Source organism: Arachis stenosperma, chromosome 1 (genome assembly GCF_014773155.1).
Source record: "Arachis stenosperma cultivar V10309 chromosome 1, arast.V10309.gnm1.PFL2, whole genome shotgun sequence".
NCBI lineage: Eukaryota > Viridiplantae > Streptophyta > Magnoliopsida > Fabales > Fabaceae > Arachis > Arachis stenosperma.
The window spans coordinates 101239430-101264162 of record NC_080377.1 but is presented as its reverse complement, the minus strand read 5'-3'; the positions used below and the strand labels follow the sequence as shown (position 1 = coordinate 101264162).

The 24733-nt window shown below is 39.6% G+C and overlaps 1 non-coding gene across 1 annotated transcript; it reads right to left on the bottom strand.

The window, feature by feature from the left end:
- Positions 1 to 223: 223 nt before the first annotated feature.
- Positions 224 to 331, bottom strand: LOC130951468 (small nucleolar RNA R71). Its single transcript, XR_009073984.1, has one exon. It is a non-coding gene; the product is annotated as a small nucleolar RNA R71 (small nucleolar RNA).
- Between the last annotated feature and the right edge of the window lie 24402 nt (positions 332 to 24733).

Below are 24733 nucleotides of genomic sequence, written 5' to 3'. Positions count from 1 at the left end.
AATGGAAGATCCTCATTAGTTTTTAGCTGAATTCTTGCAAATCTGTGACACAGTCAAGACTAATGGGGTTAACCCTGAGGTCTATAGACTGATGCTATTCCCTTTTGCTGTAAGAGACAGAGCTAGAATATGGTTGGATTCTCAACCTAAAGAAAGCCTGGACTCTTGGGAAAAGCTAGTCAATGCCTTCTTGGCAAAGTTCTTTCCACCACAAAGATGGAGTAAGCTTAGAGTGGAAGTCCAAACCTTCAGACAGAAGGATGGAGAATCCCTCTATGAAGCTTGGGAAAGATACAAACAATTAATCAGAAGATGTCCTTCAGACATGCTTTCTGAATGGAGCATCATAGGTATTTTCTATGATGGTCTCTCTGAACTATCCAAGATGTCTTTGGATAGCTCTGCTGGAGGATCTCTTCATCTGAAGAAGACGCCTGCAGAAGCTCAAGAATTGATTGAAATGGTTGCAAATAACCAATTCATGTACACTTCTGAAAGGAATCCTGTGAACAATGGGACTAATCAGAAGAAAGGAGTTCTTGAGATTGACACTCTGAACGCCATTTTGGCTCAGAATAAAATATTGACTCAACAAGTCAATTTGATTTCTCAAAGTCTGTCTGGAATGCAAAATGCACCAAACAGTACTAAGGAGGCTTCATCTGAGGAAGAAGCTTATGATCCTGAGAACCCTTCCATGGAAGAGGTGAATTACCTAGGAGAACCCTATGGAAACACCTACAATTCTTCATGGAGAAATCACCCCAATTTCTCATGGAAGAATCAAGAGAGACCCCAACAAGGTTTCAACAACAATAATGGTGGAAGAAACAGGTTTAGCAATGGCAAGCCTTTTCCATCATCTTCTCAGCAACAGACAGAGAGTTCTAAGCAGAATACTTCTGACTTAGCAACAATGGTCTCTGATCTAATAAAGACCACTCAAAGTTTCATGAATGAAACAAGGTCCTCCATCAGAAATTTGGAAGGACAAGTGGGTCAGCTGAGCAAGAAAGTTACTGAACTCCCTCCTAGCACTCTCCCAAGTAATACAGAAGAAAATCCAAAAGGAGAGTGCAAAGCCATAGACATGGCCGAATATGGAGAGGAAAGAGAGGAGGGGGACGCCACTGAGGAAGACCTCAGTGGGCGTGTACCAATCCCCTCTGAGTTCCTCAATGAGGAACAATGGGAATCTGAGGCTCAAAATGAGACCATAGAGATTCCATTGGACTTACTTCTGCCATTCATGAGCTCTGACGAGTATTCTTCCTCTGAAGAGGATGAGTATGTCACTGAAGAGCAAGTTGCTAAATACCTTGGAGCAATCATGAAACTGAATGACAAGTTATTTGGAAATGAGACTTGGGAGGATGAACCTCCCTTGCTCACCAAAGAACTGGATGACTTGTCTAGGCAGAAACTGCCTCAAAAGAGGCAAGATCCTGGGAAGTTTTCTATACCTTGTACCATAGGCACCATGACCTTCAAGAAGGCCTTGTGTGACTTAGGGTCAAGTGTAAACCTCATGCCCCTCTCTGTAATGGAGAAATTAGGGATCTTTGAGGTGCAAGCTGCAAGAATCTCATTAGAGATGGCAGACAACTCAAGAAAACAAGCCTATGGACTTGTAGAGGATGTTCTGGTAAAAGTTGAAGACCATTACATCCCTACTGACTTCATAGTCCTAGAGACTGGGAAGTGCATGGATGAATCCATCATCCTTGGCAGACCCTTCCTAGCCACAGCAAAGGCTGTGATTGATGTTGATAGAGGAGAGTTGATCATTCAAGTGAATGGAAAATCCTTGGTGTTTAAGGCCCAAGGACATCCCTCTATCATCATGGAGAGGAAGCATGAAGAGCTTCTCTCAAAACAGAGCCAAGCAGAGCCCCCACAGTCAAACTCTAAGTTTGGTGTTAGGAGGCCACAACCAAACTCTAAGTTTGGTGTTGAACCCCCACATTCAAACTCTAAGTTTGGTGTTGGGAGGTTCCCACACGGTTCTGAGTATCTCTGAGGCTCTATGAGAGTCCTCTGTCAAGCTAATGACATTAAAGAAGCGCTTGTTGGGAGGCAACCCAATGTTTTATAGTTAACTATTTCCTTTTGTTATTTTATCTTTTTTGTAGGTTGATGATCATAAGAAGTCACAAAAACAATGAAAAAAGCAAAAACAGAATGAAAAACAGCACACCCTGGAGGAGAAGAAACTGGCGTTCAAACGCCAGTAATGCTAGCTGTTGGGCGTTTAACGCCCAGTCTGGCACCATTCTGGGCGTTTAACGCCAGAAAGGGGCACCAGACTGGCGTTAAACGCCAGTAAAGGGCAACAACCTGGCGTTAAACGCCAGGAATGGGCACCAGCCCGGCGTTTAACGCCAGAAATGGCTCAAAACGTGATTTTGAGCAACATTTGGTGCAGGGATGACTTTTCCTTGACACCACAAGATCTGTGGACCCCACAGGACCCCACCATCACTCTCTCTCTTCTTCCCCCATTCACCAATCACCTCAATACCTCTTCCCCAAAAACCCTTCACCTATCAAATCCCATCTTTCTCTTCACCACTCACATCCATCCTTCATAAATTCACACAACCTAAACACCCTTTCTTACCCTTCTTGGCCGAACACACTACCATCTCCCTCTTCCTCATTTCTTCTTCTTCTACTCTCTTCTTTCTTCTTTTGCTCGAGGACGAGCAAATATTTTAAGTTTGGTGTGGTAAAAGCGTTGCTTTTTCATAACCATTTATGGCATCCAAGGCCGGAGAAACTTCTAAAAAGAGGAAAGGGAAGGCAAAAGCTTCCACCTCCGAGTCATGGGAGATGGATAGATTCCTCTCAAGGGTGCATCAAGACCACTTCTATGAAGTTGTGGCCTTGAAGAAGGTGATCCCCGAGGTCCCCTTTTCACTCAAAAAGGGTGAATATCCGGAGATCCGCCATGAGATCCGAAGAAGAGGTTGGGAAGTACTCACCAACCCCATTCAACAAGTCGGAATCTTGATGGTTCAAGAGTTCTATGCCAATACATGGATCACCAAGAGCCATGACCAAAGTGTGAACCCGAATCCAAAGAATTATCTCACTATGGTTCGGGGGAAATACTTGGATTTTAGTCCGGAGAGTGTGAGGGTGGCGTTCAACTTGCCTATGATGCAAGGAGATGAGCATCCTTACACTAGAAGGGTCAACTTTGATCAAAGGTTGGACCAAGTCCTCACAACCATATGTGAAGAGGGCGCACAATGGAAGCAAGATTCAAGAGGAAAGCCGGTTCAATTGAGAAGGCATGACCTCAAGCCCGTGGCTAGAGGATGGTTAGAGTTCATACAACGCTCAATCATTCCCACTAGCAACCGGTCCGAAGTTACCATAGACCGGGCCATCATGATCCATAGCATCATGATTGGAGAAGAAATAGAGGTTCATGAGGTTATAGCCCAAGAACTCTACAAGGTGGCGGACAAGACCTCCACTTTGGCAAGGTTAGCCTTTCCTCATCTCATCTGTCACCTCTGTTATTCAGTTGGAGTTGACATAGAGGGAGATACCCCCATTGATGAGGACAAGCCCATCACCAAGAAAAGGATGGAGTACACAAGAGACCCCTCTCATCAAGAGATCCCTGAGATGCCTCAAGGGATGCACTCTCCTCCACAAAATTATTGGGAGCAATTAAACACCTCCCTAGGAGAGTTGAGTTCCAACATGGGACAACTAAGGGTGGAGCATCAAGAACACTCCATTCTCCTCCATGAAATTAAAGAAGACCAAAGAATCATGAGGGAGGAGCAACAAAGACAAGGAAGAGACATTGAGGAGCTCAAGCACTCCATAGGATCTTCAAGAGCAAGAAAGAGCCGCCATCACTAAGGTGGACCCGTTCCTTGATTTCCTTGTTCTTTATTCTTCTGTTTTTCGATTTTTATGCTTTATGTTTGTCCATGTTTGTGTCTTGTGATCATTAGTGTCTTAGTGTCTATGCCTTAAAGTTATGAATGTCCTATGAATCCATCACCCCTCTTAAATAAAAACGTGCTTAATTGAAAAGGAAAGAATTGCATGAATTCTGAATTTTATAATAGTTTAATTATTTTGATGTGGTGGCAACACTTTTGTTCTTTGAATGTATGCTTGAACAGTGCATATGTCTTTTGAACTTGTGGTTCATGAATGTTGGCTCTTGAAAGAATGATGAAAAAGGAGACATGTTACTGAGGATCTGAAAAATCATTAGAAATGATTCTTGAAGCAAGAAAAAGCAAACGAAAAAAAAAATTTTTCGAAAAAAAAAACCGAAAAAAAAAAGAGAGAAAAAGAAAGAAATAAAGTTGTGATCCAAGGCAAATAAGAGTGTGCTTAAGAACCCTGGACACCTCTAATTGGGGACTTTAGCAAAGCTGAGTCACAATCTGAAAAGGTTCACCCAATTATGTGTCTGTGGCATGTATGTATCCGGTGGTAATACTGGAAGACAGAGTGCTTTGGGCCACAGCCAAGACTCAAAAAAATAGCTATGTTCAAGAATCATCATACTTTACTAGGAGAATCATTAACACTATCTGGATTCTAAGTTCCTAAAGAAGCCAATCATTCTGAATTACAAGGGATAGAGTGAGATGCCAAAACTATTCAGAGGCAAAAAGATAAAAGCCCCGCTCATCTAATTAATACTGATCTTCATAGATGTTTTTGGAGTTCATTGCATATTCTCTTTTTTTTTATCTTATTTGATCTTCAGTTGCTTGGGGACAAGCAACAATTTAAGTTTGGTGTTGTGATGAGCGGATAATTTGTATACTTTTTGGCACTATTTTTAGTATATTTTTAGTATGATCTAGTTAGTTTTTAGTATATTTTTATTAGTTTTTAGTTAAAATTCACTTTTCTGGACTTTACTATGAGTTTGTGTGTTTTTCTGTGATTTCAGGTATTTTCTGGCTGAAATTGAGGGACCTGAGCAAAAATCTGATCCAGAGACTCAAAAGGACTGCAGATGCTGTTGGATTCTGACCTCCCTGCACTCGAAGTGGATTTTCTGGAGCTACAGAAGCCCAATTGGCGCGCTCTCAACGGCGTTGGAAAGTAGACATCCTGAGCTTTCCAGCAATATATAATAGTCCATACTTTGCCCAAGATTTGATGGCCTAAACCGGCGTTCAAAGTCACCTTCAGAAATTCCAGCGTTAAACGCCGGAACTGGCACCTAATTGGGAGTTAAACGCCCAAACTGGCACTAAAGCTGGCGTTTAACTCCAAGGAGAGTCTCTACACGAAATTTCTTCATTGCTCAGCCCAAGCACACACCAAGTGGGCCCGGAAGTGGATTTTTATGTCATTTACTCATCTATGTACTAGTTTTCTATAAGTAGGACCTTTTACTATTGTATTAGAGATAATCTTTTGATCATGTTTTTATGATTGAACCCTCTTTGGGAGGCTGGCCATTCGGCCATGCCTAGACCTTGTTCTTATGTATTTTCAACGGTGGAGTTTCTACACACCATAGATTAAGGTGTGGAGCTCTGCTGTACCTCGAGTATTAATGCAATTACTATTGTTCTTCCATTCAATTCCGCTTATTCTTTGTCCAAGATATCACTTGTTCTTCAACATGATGAAGGTGATGATTGACGCCCATCACCATTCTCACCCATGAACAAGGTGACTGACAACCATTCTTGTTCTACAAGCATCTGAGGCTTAGTGAATATCTCTTGGATTCCTGATTGCACGATGCATGGTTGATCGCCTGACAACCGAGTGCTCGCCTGACAAACGAGCCAACCATTCCGTGAGATCAGAGTCTTCGTGGTATAGGCAAGAATTGATGGCGGCATTCAAGAGAATCCGGAAGGTCTAACCTTGTCTGTGGTATTCTGAGTAGGATTCAATGATCGAATGACTGTGACATGCTTCAAACCTGTAACCTACTGGGCGTTAGTGACAGACGCAAAAGAGTGATTCTATTCCGGTAGGGGAGGGAACCAAACCGGTGATTGGCAGTACTGTGACAGAGTGCGTGCATTAGCTTTCACTGCGCGGATGGGAGGTAGCTGCTGACAACAGTGAAACCCTACACGAGCTTGCCATGGAAAGGAGTAAGAAGAATTGGATGAAGGCAGTGGGAAAGCAGAGAGACGGAAGGGAAAGCATCTTCATACGCTTGTTTGAAGCTCTTACACCAATGATATACATAAGTATCACTATCTTCATCTTTTATAGTATTCTCGTTCATCATCATATACATTTGAGTTTGCCTGACTAAGATTTACAAGATGACCATAGCTTGCTTCAATGCTAACAATCTCCGTGGGATCGACCCTTACTCACGTAAGGTATTACTTGGACGACCCAGTGCACTTGCTGGTTAGTTGTGCGAAGTTGTGTAATGCCATGGTATTGAGCTACCAAGTTCTTGGAGCCATTACCGGGGATTATGAGAGTTGTGAAAAAGTATTGTTCACAATTTCGCGCACCAAACACACAAGGTGGATTCAGACTTAACAGAAGTCGGGCTACAAACATAAAGCAAAAAAGGTCCAATCCAAACACAAGTTGCAGTAATGAACAAATTCAAGAAGCCATCAGAGTCAAGCCCAAGAGTTCGGAGACTATTTTGTTTAAACGAAAATAAAGTTGCTAAAGCGAAGCAACTAGAGAAGTACTAAAGTCAGAAGCATGCTTTACAAAATAAAAAGTTCAAAAGCCCACAGGCCGGGCTATGCCAAAATATACCAAAGATAATTAAAGAGAATTTGGAGGTCCCTCACTAGCGGTATCAACATGAGGTGAAGGAGGACGAGTCTGGAGAGGCACCGCATCCACCGTCCCGTCGCCTCGACTCAAGATCTGACAATCAGGATCTGGCTCAACTACGGTCGAGGGGGCTGAAGAGACCGGTATAGCAAAAGCTTTAAGAGAAGGTGCAAAAAGAGGCTCAACGTCATCATCAGGATCATCTGGGACAATCTTGCCATCCTTTACTACGTTATAAAGACTTAAGAGAGTCAAATCGGCATCAGGGGCAATAATCCGGACCTGCTCCCTTAGGTTCTCATAGGCGGTAGTCACGCTGCCTACAAGGTGACCCTGGAGCTTGGCATAATCAAACCGAGAAGTTTCCAAGTCATCTCGGAGACGCACCCACTCCCTATAAGCTGAGACATAGCTATCCTTGTGCTTTAATGCCATGTCCTCAGCCAACTTCAAGGAAGCCGCCAAGGCGATAGAGCTAGCCTTCTCACCCTCCAATTCCTTTTCTGCCTTCGCCAACTTCACCTCCAAATCCTCCTTCAGACCCTTGATCCGATCAAACTCCGATTTAACCTCTTCCATGATGGATTTTGTAGCATGAATCGGGATACCCTAGCAGTTCGGAAAATAGCCGCACCCATATGTGCCATCTTCACACTATTTCTGGTGATAAAATCTAGGTGCTAAAGAAGGGACACATCATCCATAGAAAGCGCACCTTAAGGGGCAATTTGCTGGTCGACAAACTCAACAGCATCAAAATCCGGGGCATCCAGGTTAAAGGGCTCAGTTGTTTTCTGCTTTTTCGAGGAAGGAGCACCAGAAGCAGCGGTAGAAGTTTGTGGAGGATCTACCAGACGAACCCGAGGAGTAGGGATCACCCTCCTCGGCCCAGGGGAACTCGGTACAGGCGGTTTCATGGTGGTTTGAGAAGATCCTTCCCCAGCCGCCTTGACCGAGATGTTTTGTGTAGCGGCTGCCTTCCTGGCTTTTTTGAAAGCCTTCATGGAGTCGTTGTTTTTCGACATTTCTAAAAAATAAAAAAGACAGAATCAACAAACAAAGGTCATAGATCACAGGGGTAAAATAGAATAAAATAATACGTCAGTCAATACCCAACACTTTTCGGACCAAAGATGGGTTTCCCAGAAATTTCTTAGTATCCAGATGCGGAGGCTCCCCCCAAATATCCTCCAATACACACACAAAGGCCTGTTCGACCCCGTCTAACATCTCCCAAGTATACTGAGACACCATGACATTCTTTTTCCACTCAAGAGGAAAAACAGGTTCATCATTTTCATCAAGAAAAAAGGGGCGAAGCCCCTCAACAGCTCGAACTTTAAAGAAATAATTTTTAAAGTCCTTAAAGGACTCATCATACATGGCAAAGACTTTGTGCCCTTGAGCAGATCTAAAGGAAACCCAAGAAGCTTTCTTTTTTAAAGAGGCCCTAGGCTTGGCCGAAACAAACAAATAGAGGAAAAGAGTTAGAGAAGGCTTGATGTCTAACTCTTGACACAGCAGCTGAAAAATTTTTATAAAACCCCACGAATTGGGATGAAGCTGGGATGGAGCAATGTTACAAGACCACAACAAGTTGGTCTCAAAAGCAGAAAAAGGAAAAGTAATGTCCAACAGACTAAAGAAGTATTCATAAGCATAAAAAAATAGGGATGCCCCCCTCAACTGAAGTAGGAAAACAAACTCTCTCATTGGAATCAGGCGCTACCAGCTCGTAATTCCCTTCCTAGGCACCACTACCACAAACCCTATGTTGTTTTCGCAGCTCTTTACAGAAGTCGGAATCCACCACTAAAAGACATAGAAGAACCATAGAATCCACCCAATCGGCCATGCCCTCAGGGACTTGGGAAGATGTCTCAACAATATTCTTACGAGAAGCCATAAGACCAACTAGTCCTACAATAAAGAAAAGAATAATCGGATTACTAAAACACATCTCGGGCAGCAGCAAAACAACTCGACTACACAACCCAGTGCATTACAAGCAACAAAAGGAATCCCCAGGACTTACGTTAAAAATCCTGGGGCACCATTTGGGGGCACCCACAATACAAGAACCCAATAAGATTTACAAGATTCACACCCCAGCAACAATGCTTCCCTTTCAAACCAGAAACAAACAACTAAAGCAGAAATCATCAAGAAAACATCGTCTTCATCAAAAGACAAACTACCAACAGAACCTAAAACCACTAAAGGACCAACCTTTTTCAAGCAGCGGCAACATGCAAAACCCTAGAAACACTAAACGGCAGGGCGAAAAGAGGACCAGAACACGTACATCACAGCGGCAGTCAAAGCATGGCAATATCGAAACTTTATTGAAGAATCACATTCCAAAAGCAAGTAAAGAAGCAGGGAAAAGAACCAACCTGAGGAAAAGAGGAAGCGCTGAAGAAGGTGAAGAAAGAAGGAAACCAAAATCGCACTCCAAGAACAACACCAAACGATCGCCAAGCAAACGTCGCAGAAGGAAATGAGAAAATCACAGAGAAAACAGAAAAGAGAGAAAGAAAGTTACGAAGAAGAGAAACCATTTTTTAAATGCGAAGTTTAAAAAATAAAGAGACCCAGAGAAAGCGGAGCATTAAAAAGCCCATTAATGAAGGTGTTAAACCCTCACACGTTTCCAAAGTTAGAGCGCTAATGCAGAAGCGCGTGCTTAAAGAAGCAGAAACGTTTCACATTCAAAAAGGAGCTCTACAAAGTAAAGCAACAAAATGCTCGAGTTCAGCTTTACCCGAGCAGGCTCGAAAGACCAAGACTCGACCTCCAGATAAAGATCGAGCTCGAGCAGGGGCACTGTTCATACCCGGGATCAAGCTGTCCGACTCGGGATGTTCTACAGACAAAGGAACCGACCTCTTTAGGTCAGGACAACCCGACCTCTTTCCAAAGAGCTCGGCCAAGTCATCACAAAAGTCCAAAGAAAGGCCCAAATAGAGGAACACGCCCCAAATCCTATGGCAGCCCAAGCTTACAGAGGGAAGGGCGGTTCCCACGAAGATAAGCTAACCTCACCTAGAAGGTAAGATAAGATAAGATAACTAACTTATCTTATCTAAAAAAGGTCACGCCTCATCACTATAAATACACTGGAGCACCCACGTATAACTCATACTCTGATTCTACTCAATACCTGCTTAATACCCTTGCTAACTTAAGCATCGGAGTCCCTTGCAGGTACCCCCCATCCTCCGGTGACGAAGGATCAGCACCATCACCAAGTCGGACACAATAGCCCGACCAGTACAGAAGATCTCGTCTGAGATCGACCTACAGTTTTAGGTAACCCTCGAAACAGGAACCATCTACGTAGAGGTTCCATTCAGTGGGGATTTCCAGGGTGTTAGTAAACTCTGCAATAAAGTCGGCCAGATACTGTGATTTGATGGATGTCCGAGCTTCATATTGAAGGTCAAATTTGGACAACTCGACTTCTCATTGTAAAATTATTCCTGCTAAGTCTGTTTTCTGTAGAATACCTTTTATGGGCTGGTTGGTCCGAACCTTGATGGTGTGGGCTTGGAAAAATGGGCGAAGTCTTCGCGATATCATTATGAGAGCATAGGCAAATTTTTCTATTTTTTGGTAGTTCAGCTCGGACCCTTGTAATGTTTTGCTGATGAAGTATATAGGCTGTTGTCCACTTTTGTCCTCTTTGACCAGTGCTGAGGCTATTGCCCAATGTCCTACTGCGAGGTACAACACAAGTGGTTCTCCTACCCGTGGCCGAGTTAGAATAGGTGGTTGTCTCAGGAATCTTTTGAAATCCTGGAAAGCCTGTTCGCACTCTGTTGTCCATTCAAACTTCTTTTCATTCCTTAGAGTAACGTAGAAGGGGAGAGATCTTATTGCTGATCCGACTAGAAATCTGGACAAGGCTGCCAATCTTCCATTTAGTTGTTACACCTCTTTGACACAGGTCGGACTCTTCATGTTGAGTATAGCCCGGCATTTATCTGGATTTGCCTCGATTCCTCTTTGTGTGAGCATAAAACCTAAGAATTTGCCGGCTTCCACTGTGAAGGTGCATTTTGCAAGGTTAAGTCGCATGCTATGCCTTCTTATGGTATCGAATACTTGGGTAAGGTCGGACAGTAATGATTCCTCGCTTTGTGTCTTTATTAACATGTCATCCACGTATACCTCCATGATCTTTTTGACATGGTCAGTGAAGACTTTATTCATTAACCTTTGGTAAGTGGCTCCTGCATTTTTGAGTCCAAATGGCATGACGATGTAGCAGTAGTTTGCTTTTGGGGTTAAGAATGAGGTTTTTTCTTGATCGGGTGGGTTCATCGGGATTTGATTGTATCCCGAATAGGCGTCCATAAACGAAAGGTATTTGTATCCGGAGGAGGCATCCACCAGAGCGTCGATACTTGGGAGTGGATATGGATTTTTCGGGCAAACTTTGTTGAGATCGGTGTAATCAGTGCACATCTGTCACTTTCCATTTGATTTTTTCACCAAGAGACGTTGGCTAGCCATAGTGGGTAATTGACTTCTCTTATGAATCCCACCTCTAGTAGAGCCTGTACCTGCTCTTCCACAGCTTGAAATCATTTTGGTCCGAGCTTTCTACGCCTCTGCTGTACTGGTCGAGATCCTGGGTAAACTGCCAACTTGTGGCACATTAACTTGGGGTCTATGCCCGGCATGTCTGCGGCCTTTCATGTTAAGAGGTCGACATTGTCTCTTAAGAAATGTATGAGGGACTCCTTTACATTTCCTTTTAGAATTGTGCCGATATTGGTTGTTTTATCTGGGACATCTCTGATCTGGACTTTTTCAATTTCCCATTCGGGTTGTGAACGAAGTTCTTTCGGTCCTCGAACTCCCCTAAGTTCGATGGTGTGGATTTCTTCTCCTTTGCCTCTGAGTTTCAGACTTTTGTTGTAACAGCGGCGCGCTATCTTCTGGTCTGCTTTTATCGTAGCTATCCCTTCTGTGGTTGGGAACTTCATGCATAGATCTGATTGAAACTAAGCTTCATTGATGTTTTGGAATTTATTGTATATTCTCTTATTTTTATCCTATTTTGTTTTTGGTTGCTTGGGGACAAGAAACAATTTAAGTTTGGTGTTGTGATGAGCGGATAATTTATACGCTTTTTGGCATTGTTTTTAGGTAGTTTTTAGTATATTTTAGTTACTTTTTAGTATATTTTTATTAGTTTTTATGCAAAAATCACATTTCTAGACTTTACTATGAGTTTGTATATTTTTCTATGATTTCAGGTATTTTTTGGCAGAAATTGAAGGACCTGAGCAAAAATCTTATTCAAAGGCTGAGAAAAGACTGCAGATGCTGTTGGATTTTGACCCGCCTGCACTCGAACCGGATTTTCTAGAGCTGAAAAAGCCCAATTGGCGCACTCCCAATTGCGTTAGAAAGTAGACATCTTGGGATTTCCAGTAATGTATAATAGTCTATACTTTTCCCAAGATTTGATGGCCCAAATTGGGGTCCAAACGCCCACCAGAGACCCTTTTCTGGCGTAAAACGCCGGAACTGGCACCAGAACTGGAGTTAAACGCCCAAACTTGCATCCAAGCTGGAGTTTAACTCCAAGAATGGTGTATGCACGTGAAAGCTTCAAAGTTCAGCCCAAGCACACACTAAGTGTGCCCCGGAAGTGGATTTCTGCACTATCCGCACTTAGTTACTCATTTTCTGTAAACCCTAGTAACTAGTTTAGTATATATAGCACTTTTTACTATTGTATTAGGGAGCTGGCAGTTTTTGACAATTATCTTATGCCACTTGGGAGGCTGGCCATTCGGCCATGCGTAGACCTTATTCTCTTATGTATTTTCTACGGTGGAGTTTCTACACCTCAAAGATTAAGGTGAGGAGCTCTGCTGTTCTTCATGAACTAATGCAAGTATTATTGTTTCTCTTTCAATTCACGCCTACTTCTTCTCCAAGATATACTTTCGTACTTAATTCAGTTAAGTCAGAATAAAGGGGGTGACCCGTGACAATCACCCACTATCTTCATTACTCGCTTAGCCAAGATCCGCGTGCCTGACAACCAAAAGCGGTCTACATGATGTTCAACGTAGTCATTGGACGACAGATGGAGTATAATCTCTTGGGTCTCTGATCCACGAACCGAGTCCGCGCGGTTAGAACCTTCGTGGTTTAGGCTAGAAACAATTGGCAACATTCCTGAGATCCGGAAAGTCTCAACCTTGTCTGTGGTATTCCGAGTAGGATCTGGGACGAGATGACTGTGACGAGCTTCAAACTCACGACTGTTGGGCACAGTGACAGTTTGCAAAAGGATAGAGAGATCCTACTCCGACACAAGTGGGAACCGACAGATGATTAGCCATGCGGTAGCTGTGCCTGGTATTTTTCATCCGAAACGAGAAATCCGACAGTTGATTAGCCGTACAGAAACCGTAGCTGGACCATTTTCACTGAGAGGATCATACAGCTTGCCATGGAAGGGAGGACGCATGATTCGATGAAGACAATAGAAAAGCAGAGGTTCAGAAGCAACAAAGCATCTCCAAACGCTTATCTGAAATTTCCACCAATGAATTACATAAGTATCTCTATGTTATTTGCCGTTTTATTTACCTTTTAATTATCAATACCACAAAACCATTTGAATCTGCCTTACTGAGATTTACAAGATGACCAAAGCTTGCTTCAAGCCGACAATCTCTATGGGATCGACCCTTACTCGCGTAAGGTTTTATTACTTGGACTACCCAATGCACTTGCTGGTTAGTTGTGCGGAGTTGCAAAAGTGTGATTGCAATTTCGTGCACCAGTAGGCATAGTTGATTTCAATCCCTAAGTCCTATGTTAACACTAATGGGTCACATAGAGTCAAGGGAGACCAAATCAACTAACTACTATAATGTATCAAACAAGAATGGACATCAAAGACTCAAGGATCACCAAAGTCAACAATTTCAAGCCAAGAGTGAAGAAAAGCTAAGTAAAGACTAAGCCAAGCATTTTATCAAACACTTGGTGTGCATGAGAATAAAATAATATTAAATTGCATTAAAAATAAATTCTAACTACCAAATGCAAGAAAATCATAACAATAACTAAAGAAAGCAATAAATGAACATAAAACATAAATTGCATTAAATGTAAATTAAAATAACAAAGTGTCATAAACATAAAAGAACAAGAGAAATAAAATAGCAAATAGAAGGAAAGAACAAAGATGCAATAACAATAAATGACAAAGAAAAGTAAATAAAAACAAGAATTAAAAGTAGAAATTGTAAGAAATTAAACTAAGAAACCCTAATTCTAGAGAGAAGGGGAAGCTTCTCTCTCTAGAAAACTAAGCTAAAACATGTAAAAATCTAAACATAATTGCTCCCCCCTTCATTCCTCTTCACTTTGGCCTTAAATAGCTTCAAAAAATGAGTTGGATTGGGTTTTAGGAGCCCAGAAATCGCTGCCAGCGAGTTGCAATTAATAAGGTCACGTGCAGGGACCTATGCGCACACATGCTAAATCTTGACTTGTGCGTACACACAAGTACTTGTGCGTACGCACACTTAGACTTATGTCCACTATAGTAAATTGCATATCATTTTGAAGTCCCAGACGTTAGCTTTCCAATGCCGCTGAAATCGCCTCATTTGGATCTCTGTATCTCAAGTTATGACCAATTTAGTACAGAGAGGTCAGGGCTGGCAGCTTTCCAAATCCTTCATTTCTTGAATTCTTCCCTTTTGCATGCTTTTTTCCTCACTTCTTCAACTCATACTTGCCTTGAAAATCTGAAATCACTTAACAAAGACATCAAGGCACCAAATGGGATTAAAGTGAATAAAATTGACTAAATTAAGCACAAAAGAGCATGTTTCCACTTTCAAGCACAATTTAGGGAGAAATTATGAAACTATGCTATTTCAATGAATAAATGCAAGAAAAGTCAATGAAATCCACCTAATTAAAGCAAATAAATACCATGAACTGTGGATTCATCACATCCCCACACTTAAACAATAGCATGTCCTCATGCTATACCAAAGGAAGACAAGAAGGGGAATCAACAATTATTCAATGTAACTAACTATATGCAGTCTACCTATGTGTATGTAACTATACTATCTAACTATCTATATGTATTTAATTAGTCCAAGTAAATCAATTTCCAAGAAAGCATCCATACAAAATCAAGGGCTAAAGCAATCATAACCAAATCACATTCACAATTGAATTGAGTCATATAAAAGGATTTTAGCCAAACTTGCAAGATAACAATGATCAAAGCTGGAAATATGGAATTGAGAGATTAAACCCTCACCGGATATGTATATGCACTCTAATCACTCAAGTGTTTAGGGTCAATCCACTCAATTCTCCTCTAATCATGCTTTCTAAAGTTTGTTCTTCATCTAACCAATCAACACAAATTTAATGTACATATGCAAAAATCATGAGGTTTTTTCAAGGTTGTAATGGGGCTAAGGGCAAAGGTAAGGATATATATATGGCTAGGTGGGTTTACATTTGAATCTTTGAATAACCTAAGTTCTCACCTAAGACATACACAACCTATACAATTCTAATATCAAGCTTAGCTACCCATGATCTCACTTTTACATATACACACACTAATGCATCAAATTCAATCACATATACATTTATTATTATTGAATTTCTCATTGGGGTAATTTTGTCCCCTTTTCATTATTTCTTTTTCTTTTCTTTTCTTTTTTTCTTCTCTTTTTTCCAAGAACATAATTTATACCAACTCATCAATGCATATGGTTTCTATAATATTACATGAGTATGCACCCCAAATTTCCAAGATTTTTCAACAAGAATAAAACACATTTTCATCAACCCAAGTTTCCCACATCTTCCCCACACTTAAACATCACACACACTCACTAACTTAAGCTACTCAAAGATTCAAATAAAGGACATTTCATTGTTTTTTCGCTTAAGGTTAATGATGTGGCAAAATAAAGAACAAAAAGGGGGTATTCATAGGCTCAAAGTGGAAAACAAAGGTGAATGAAATGGTAGGCTATTTGGGTTAAGTGAGCTATAAAGAAATAATGGCCTCAATCATATAATTGCATAATCATACATTAAATAATGGATATATAGAATTAAACAAACCAAAGATTGCAGTCATAGAGAAGAGCACACACAAGAATAAAATAAATGGTCAAATAGTGTAACCACATAATAAGGCTCAAAATCTCACAAGTTGTATGTTCTTTAACTCAAAAATCATATTCCACAATGTATGAATCATGCAAGTTTCAAAGAATTTAAACTCAATTCAATATGAATTTCAATGCCCTTTATAAAAAGTAAGTTTCTTGGAAATTTCATTAAATTGACTAACATTTATTCTATATATGTATATAGTGTGATTAGATGAAAAAGGTCAAAAATCCTAAGTTTAATTCCCAATTTCAATCAAACCAAAATAACAAGTGTATAGGAAATCAAACTAGGTACAATCATCACATCATCCAAATCACAATCACAACTAAAAGCTAAAAAAGAAAATCTAAAAACATGCTTTACTACAATATAATACTAAGTTATATACAAGCAAAATTGAAAAGTGTAATAAACTAACAAAGTATAATAAACTAAGTAAAAAGGTTTTCAAAAGATAAAATATATACAAAACAACTAAAAAGTATAAAAAGAACTAAACTAAAAGTGTTCGGAATGAAGCTTGTCACCCAAAATGCACTGCTGAAGTTGGACAACCTCCCCACACTTAAAATGTAGTACCGTCCTCGGTGCTCATGATCATGCGGAGTGGAAGGAGTCGTCACTGTGTCACCTCCACCTTCAGCTAGTGGGTTAGGCGATAGAGTGGCTGCAAGAGTGATGGTGGTGCTGAAAAGGAAAGAGCTAAGTCACAAAATAGCATATGAAGTGAGCAGATAATAAAAATTTGAACGGAAGCATACATGAGAATCAAACTAAATCAAACACAAACAACTTCCAATCAAATTCAGGACATGAGGAAAGCTAACTTTCTTGTTTATCAAAGAATAAAAGAAGGAGGGAGCATTGTTACTATGCACAAAGATAAAGAAAACAGTTAAAAGTTAAAAGCTAATGTTAGTTGAAAACTAAAAAGAAAGTTAAAAGTTAAAAGTGATGTTAGTAAAAAGGAAAATAGTTAATTGAAAGTGAAAAGAAAAGTTAGATGCAAAAGAAAAACAAAGTTAAAAGTTAGGGAAAGAAAAGAAAAATTAGTTGAAAAGGAAAAGAAAAAGAAAATGTTAGTTGAAAAAGAAATCAAAACTTAAAAGTTATGTAAAAAGAAAGAAAAAGTTAGTAAAAGAAATGGGAGGAAAATCAAAATTTAGGTGCATAGTCACAAGTTCCTTGATTCCGAAATGTTTCAAAAATGTCAAAACAAGCAAGTTTCTATTCACTTTTCAAAAGTTCAAGATGCCAAAACAAGTGATGTACATGTTTATGTAGAGCACATAATCAAGTAAATATCAATCACAAGTAAATTGGCATAAGTTGAAGCAATTTAGCGTTGGCAATTTAAAAACATTGAGAGATTCAAACACCAAATTCATATGAGGTATGAAAATCACATGGTTGAAATGAAAAATTGATAAGCTTATTGACTATGTGACTCAAGGCAAATTAAACATGGAGAAAGTTGAACCAGATTCAGCCACATTGGTAAAAAGAAATCCAACCTTGTGAGAGCATGCAAAAGAGACTTGAATTTAAATGAAAACCAAGTTTATGGTCAAATTGTGGCTCAATTAAGGCATATTAAATGCTCAAGAAGATCGCAGAATTTAAAAGAAGCAAAGAAGTTAAAGAATTAACCAAAACTCGTAAGGAAGCTCATGAGGAAATTTCCAATCCCATTTAGAAAACAAGATTCTATTAACACATAAATCCGTCAAATAGAATCTTGTTGCACCAAAGAAGACAATGTCATTTAATGAAACAAGTTTAGGAAAAATCCTGCAACATTTCAAAAGTAAATTGGCTATTTCCCAAACTCAATCAATCAATTCAAATTCCATATGAATTCATTAACAATTAAAAACACAAAAACCATATATGAACAAACAACATTCTTTCTTTGAACAAGGAACAAAAATATTGGCTTAAAATATAGCACCCAAAATAGCACAATGAACAAAGATAATGGATTCAGGCAGCATTATCCATCAAATCAGAAATTTAGCATCAATGAAAGGAAACATTAGCAGCCTATTGCAGCAGTTCAGCAGAAAATCAATTAATCAAATTGTAATTCAAACTCAAGAATAGCATGAAAGCATGATTAATTATCCGACAAGCAAACCTAATCAAGGCAAACCAAATCAAGCCATTTAACTAGAAGAATATGAATCAATTTTATTCTGATTACTGATGGGGGTTTCAATTTGGGTTTTCAGGAAAAAGGAGGGGTCCACATGACATTGATAGCTCATCAAGTCAGGGCGTCAAAGTGTACTTACACTTTGGAACTCAAAATTCAGAAGAAGCTGAAGAGATAGGGGTTGGCGCCTCACCCCACGCTAGGCGCCACTCCCAAGTGGGAAAACATTCAATTTTTAACTTTAATTCACACCTTCTAGATTTTTCCCTCCTTCTCCATATAATGCACTCACCCAACCCTCTTCTTCACACTTCAAACTCCTCTATCCTGAAACCTCTACTCTCCCCCTCTACTTTCTTGTTTTCATTACTTTCTTTCTTTCCTTACTCTTCCATTCTTGATTGGGACAATCAAGTCCTAAGTTTGGTGTTAGAACAAACCTTTGCTTTGCTCTCTTTTGTTGCTCCTTTCTTTAACCTTTCATTAACCTTTGAAATCCTCTGTTCTTACCTCAATTGCACCCCCAAAAGCCTCCTCATCAAATAAAAGAAAGACTAAGGAAACTGGTTCCGAATCATGAAGCTTCAACGAGTATAAGTTCCTCTCACTCTTCCACCAAAACCAATTCTATGGGTGGGTATGTAACGACCCAATTTTCAGTACGCCTAGGACACACCGGAAACTGAGCGCTACCAATTTGTCTTCCTAGTTATTATCTATTATTTATTATATGAGCCTGATTCGTTGTTAAAAGCGTAGTTAATTTGTGAGGTGTATTTTTTTTTTCTGAAAACGTTTGGATTAATAAACATAATCATTTATAATCAATTCACAAATAATAACAGATAAAACAGTTATAAACAACCACACATAAATACATCACAAGCAGCTAACAAGATTCAGTGATCCAGCCTTTATTAGAGTATAGACCTTTAGTTAGAACACCCCTAGATATAGCTAAATAATATCTATATACATATATATATATATATATACAACATCCCAGGTCCTGACCTGTTCAAGAAGTCCCTAAGCTGGCACCCAGGCTAGCCTAGACTCTATACTCGCTTAGTCCCTCTAAACTACTAAAGCGAGGGAAAGTACGTTCTAAGTCTTCAAAAACTCAAGTCAAGTGAACGTCACCAAAGGTAGGATATTATCTGCTATTCCTCTGCACGATCAGACATTGCCGTAGGACGTCCCTCTGGTACCTCATCAAGTAGCCACACAACGGGAGTCTCGTACACAGGATTCAGGTTAAAGTGCGCATACGAGCGGGGTGCAGACGTTGGCTGGTCTCACAGTATATACATATACATAGATAAAGAGATTCACCCTAGACTCAGAAGACTACCTAGAGCGGAATTCTCTTTACGAACGGTCATCAGCGAACTACGGAAGGGTACTCATGCTTCCATCTGGAGGGGGAAGGGAGAGAGAAGGGGTAAGAACTGGGGAGTCCTTAGTAGGGTCGGGGTTATTAGTTATATTCATTTATTTGGGGTCAATTAGCAGACGAATAATAGAATATAGCGAAGCAGTAACCAAAAGATAAAGATAGAAAGAGAAAGTAGAGGCAATAGAAAGCAGAACACAAACAAAATAATACAAGAAAATAAAACATAGAAATAGCATACAAGCAGACAAACACAAAGAAATAGATCACACACAGAAAGGAATGCAACAGAGAATGATGCGCAGACAAGAATGATGCATGTCTAGCCCTAGTGCAGGTAATGAGCTCATTTGTCGGTTACATACCCGCTCCCGACGTTACCCGGAGTCCTTTGACCAGGTAAGGCTTTCCTGTTGGCAATGTCCCTCGCAAGAGTCCTTTGACTTGTGAGGCAAACCACTGCAAGAGTCCTTTGACTTGCAGGGCGGCACTAGCAACCCACTGCAAGAGTCCTTTGACTTGCATGGCGGAGCTAGTTAACTTATATCTGCCCAACACACTCTCTGTAAAAGTCCTTTGACTTACAAGAGCATACACACACTCTCACTGTAAGAGTCCTTTGACTTACAGGAGTATATGCTAGTCATGTGTTCTCGATACCTCTGTAAGAGTCCTCTGACTTACAGAATAGCATTATAGCTAAGTATCCCAGGAAAGCACTCTCAGTGGTCGTACCACCATCTATCTGACTGCCTTCACGCAGCAGATCATCACATAATCATTCTCATTATCATCGTCACTTTCACATTCTTATGCAGTACCTCTTTCTTTCTCTGTTCAATCATGCTATACAAACTTTACAGCTTTTACTTTTTCAACATCGTAACTCAAACCATTTCTCTTTATCACATTACTCTTTTCTTTGTATCCCTTTATTCTGCTCTGGTTACTCTGTTCTCTGTGTTTCTTTACTCTGTTCTGATTTTTCTGTTTAATGTAGGCATTTAAAGCTTATGTAAATTTTGATATGATTAGTTAGCCTGCCCCAAGTATAGGTTCATTAAGTCTATACTGAAACAGTTTAACTTTTCATATAATACCTAACCCTATTCGCAAATCAAGAACCAACTATGTTGCCCTAGTTTGTTCACTAGTCTCTGTCTGTTTCTCTGTTGTTAAAATTTTACAGACTTTCTCTTCGATTTTTTATCTTTCCTTTGACTTTTATCTTTCTTTTATCTTTACCTCACTAATATGTTCTTACCACACCCTAAGTGTTTTATGAAGGTAACTAGGAGAATTCTGCACTTAAAGTTGTCTTTCTAACGCTTTTACAGAAAACTGCCTTTTCTGTATTATTTTATTATTTTTATTAAAATATTATTTTTATTTAAATATTATTATTTAATATTTTATTATTATTTATTATTTTACTATTAATTTTCAAAAATTAACTTACCTTTTACCTTTAACCTTTAAAATTCACTTTTTACCACCCGTAACTTTTAATATTTCTACTTTAACCACCCTAACTTTCAGAAATTACTAAACAACCCCTTAAACACCAAAAATTTTACTTCCTTGCCCTTTTTAAGATCCAAGGCCTGTTCTTCATTGTTCTTCATCACACTCAAAGTGTTCTTCATGTTCTTCCTAAATTCTTCAAATTCTTTCTCTGTTTTTACCCGTTTTTCAGTCTTTTCAGCAACCGATTTTTACTACAATTCATAATAAATTAGCAGCCACTAAAACCCCATCTTTTCTACATGACTTCATCACAAATTGAACCTCAATTTAAGCCTAGGGTTTCGTTTTTCCAGCTGCTCCAAGAACATGAACATAAAGCTTGAATTTCATCAAATTTCATCAAAATTTCACCAAATTTTCACCAAAAATCAATCATATATGCAACCAATTTTTAGCATAGCCAAATAATACAACATTCACACATCTAAAACACAAATAATCAAGATTAATTTCGTGACACCCTACCTGGTTTTGCTGCTCCTAATTCAATCAAACTTTCAGGTGGTCCTTAAGCACTTTTTCCTCCTAAAACACAGAAAGAAAACACATATTTACCCATGTTTCCTTGAAACCGAATTGAAAAGGGAGGGAGACAGCCATATCACCTTATTTCCAGCCTTGATAATTCACATGGTTATGTAGAGGAAGAAGCGAGGATCATTTTGGTGAAATCGGAGTTTTGATTTGAGTTTTAGTTCAGAAGAAATCAAGCTTTGAAGATTAAGTGTTCATGAAAGTTTCTCTCTTTTCTCTCTTGTTATTTTCGGCCACAATGAGCAAATGAGGCAGCCTTGGGGGTTTTGGGGGTGTAGGGTGAGTTGTGATTGGTTGGCTTGGAGGTGGATTAAAATAATATTAAAATATCTCAGGTGTATAACAACTAAAACTAGGTGTATCGGAACACTTGCAAAAACATCTCTAAAAATTATTTTCTGAGCTACTAGCATAAATGACACTAGTAACATATTTATTATGAGAATAAAACATGAATAATGAGGCCTTAGCATTGCTAAAGTCATCAGAGAGTGCTGGTGCTAAGCTGCACCAACAAACCGTAAACCCGGTTAAACCGATTTTCTGTTTTTAACTAAAACAGACCAGGTAACCTTATAATATCATTCAATCATCTTCTAATACTAATATAATGATAATATTATACTATTATCTCTCTCCTCTCATGAATCGAGTCCGGTTCGTCAAACCGAGACAATTTACGAAATATCGAATCAAAACTCCTAACCGATACGGTTCAAAAACTAGGTTCTTCGTGACCGCGTTATCGAGCTTGCCTTGGAAAAGGTTCTAGCTTAAGGAGGACATAATGACAATGAGGATTGAGATACTTGTTGATATAGAAGATGTGTTTCCTTTACTGATCTACCGGAGAAATCCGTGCCTTTAGAAAATATCTCGCATACTCTAAAATCAGGGTTGTTACATTCTACCCTCCTAAAAGAAAATTTTGCCCTCAAAATTTCAGCCACATGCAAGAATCCATCTTCAAGCAGTCTATTTCCTTCAAGCCATCCTGACGAAGATATCAGTTCGTTCCTTACAGCATCTAAATATCACATAGCCATGGCCATGGAGATCATAATAGCTATAAGAATAGTTGTGCCTGACACGAATTTGTCGTTCGAAACTCGGTTAAACCATGCCTATTCACAGTCATTGAGGTCTTATCCGCACCAAACAATCAATATTAAGGTGATCAGTCTTAATATCTCAAGTTAAGTATGAACATTCCCAAAATGAGCACTCATAGACATTCATGCCAAATGTATCTTAAAGATACCCTAACAGCATGAGACACACAAGCAGAGTATGCAATGAAGCATAGTCAGTCCACTCCCCAGGCTCTACTGGGAACGAACTGCTCTGATACCAAATTGTAACGACCCAATTTTCAGTACACCTAGGACACACCGGAAACTGAGCGCTACCAATTTGTCTTCCTAGTTATTATCTATTATTTATTATATGAGCCTGATTCGTTGTTAAAAGCGTAGTTAATTTGTGAGGTGTATTTTTTTTTTTTTGAAAACGTTTGGATTAATAAACATAATCATTTATAATCAATTCACAAATAATAACAGATAAAACAGTTATAAACAACCACACATAAATACATCACAAGCAGCTAACAAGATTCAGTGATCCAGCCTTTATTAGAGTATAGACCTTTAGTTAGAACACCCCTAGATATAGCTAAATAATATCTATATACATATATATATATATATATATATATATATATATATATATATATATATATATATATATACAACATCCCAGGTCCTGACCTGTTCAAGAAGTCCCTAAGCTGGCACCCAGGCTAGCCTAGACTCTATACTCGCTTAGTCCCTCTAAACTACTAAAGCGAGGGAAAGTACGTTCTAAGTCTTCAAAAACTCAAGTCAAGTGAACGTCACCAAAGGTAGGATATTATCTGCTATTCCTCTGCACGATCAGACATTGCCGTAGGACGTCCCTCTGGTACCTCATCAAGTAGCCACACAACGGGAGTCTCGTACACAGGATTCAGGTTAAAGTGCGCATACGAGCGGGGTGCAGACGTTGGCTGGTCTCACAGTGTATACATATACATAGATAAAGAGATTCACCCTAGACTCAGAAGACTACCTAGAGCAGAATTCTCTTTACGAACGGTCATCAGCGAACTACGGAAGGGTACTCATGCTTCCATCTGGAGGGGGAAGGGAGAGAGAAGGGGTAAGAACTGGGGAGTCCTTAGTAGGGTCGGGGTTATTAGTTATATTCATTTATTTGGGGTCAATTAGCAGACGAATAATAGAATATAGCGAAGCAGTAACCAAAAGATAAAGATAGAAAGAGAAAGTAGAGGCAATAGAAAGCAGAACACAAACAAAAGAATACAAGAAAATAAAACATAGAAATAGCATACAAGCAGACAAACACAAAGAAATAGATCACACACAGAAAGGAATGCAACAGAGAATGATGCGCAGACAAGAATGATGCATGTCTAGCCCTAGTGCAGGTAATGAGCTCATTTGTCGGTTACATACCCGCTCCCGACGTTACCCGGAGTCCTTTGACCAGGTAAGGCTTTCCTGTTGGCAATGTCCCTCGCAAGAGTCCTTTGACTTGTGAGGCAAACCACTGCAAGAGTCCTTTGACTTGCAGGGCGGCACTAGCAACCCACTGCAAGAGTCCTTTGACTTGCATGGCAGAGCTAGTTAACTTATATCTGCCCAACACACTCTCTGTAAGAGTCCTTTGACTTACAAGAGCATACACACACTCTCACTGTAAGAGTCCTTTGACTTACAGGAGTATATGCTAGTCATGTGTTCTCGATACCTCTGTAAGAGTCCTCTGACTTACAGAATAGCATTATAGCTAAGTATCCCAGGAAAGCACTCTCAGTGGTCGTACCACCATCTATCTGACTGCCTTCACGCAGCAGATCATCACATAATCATTCTCATTATCATCGTCACTTTCACATTCTTATGCAGTACCTCTTTCTTTCTCTGTTCAATCATGCTATACAAACTTTACAGCTTTTACTTTTTCAACATCGTAAATCAAACCATTTCTCTTTATCACATTACTCTTTTCTTTGTATCCCTTTATTCTGCTCTGGTTACTCTGTTCTCTGTGTTTCTTTACTCTGTTCTGATTTTTCTGTTTAATGTAGGCAT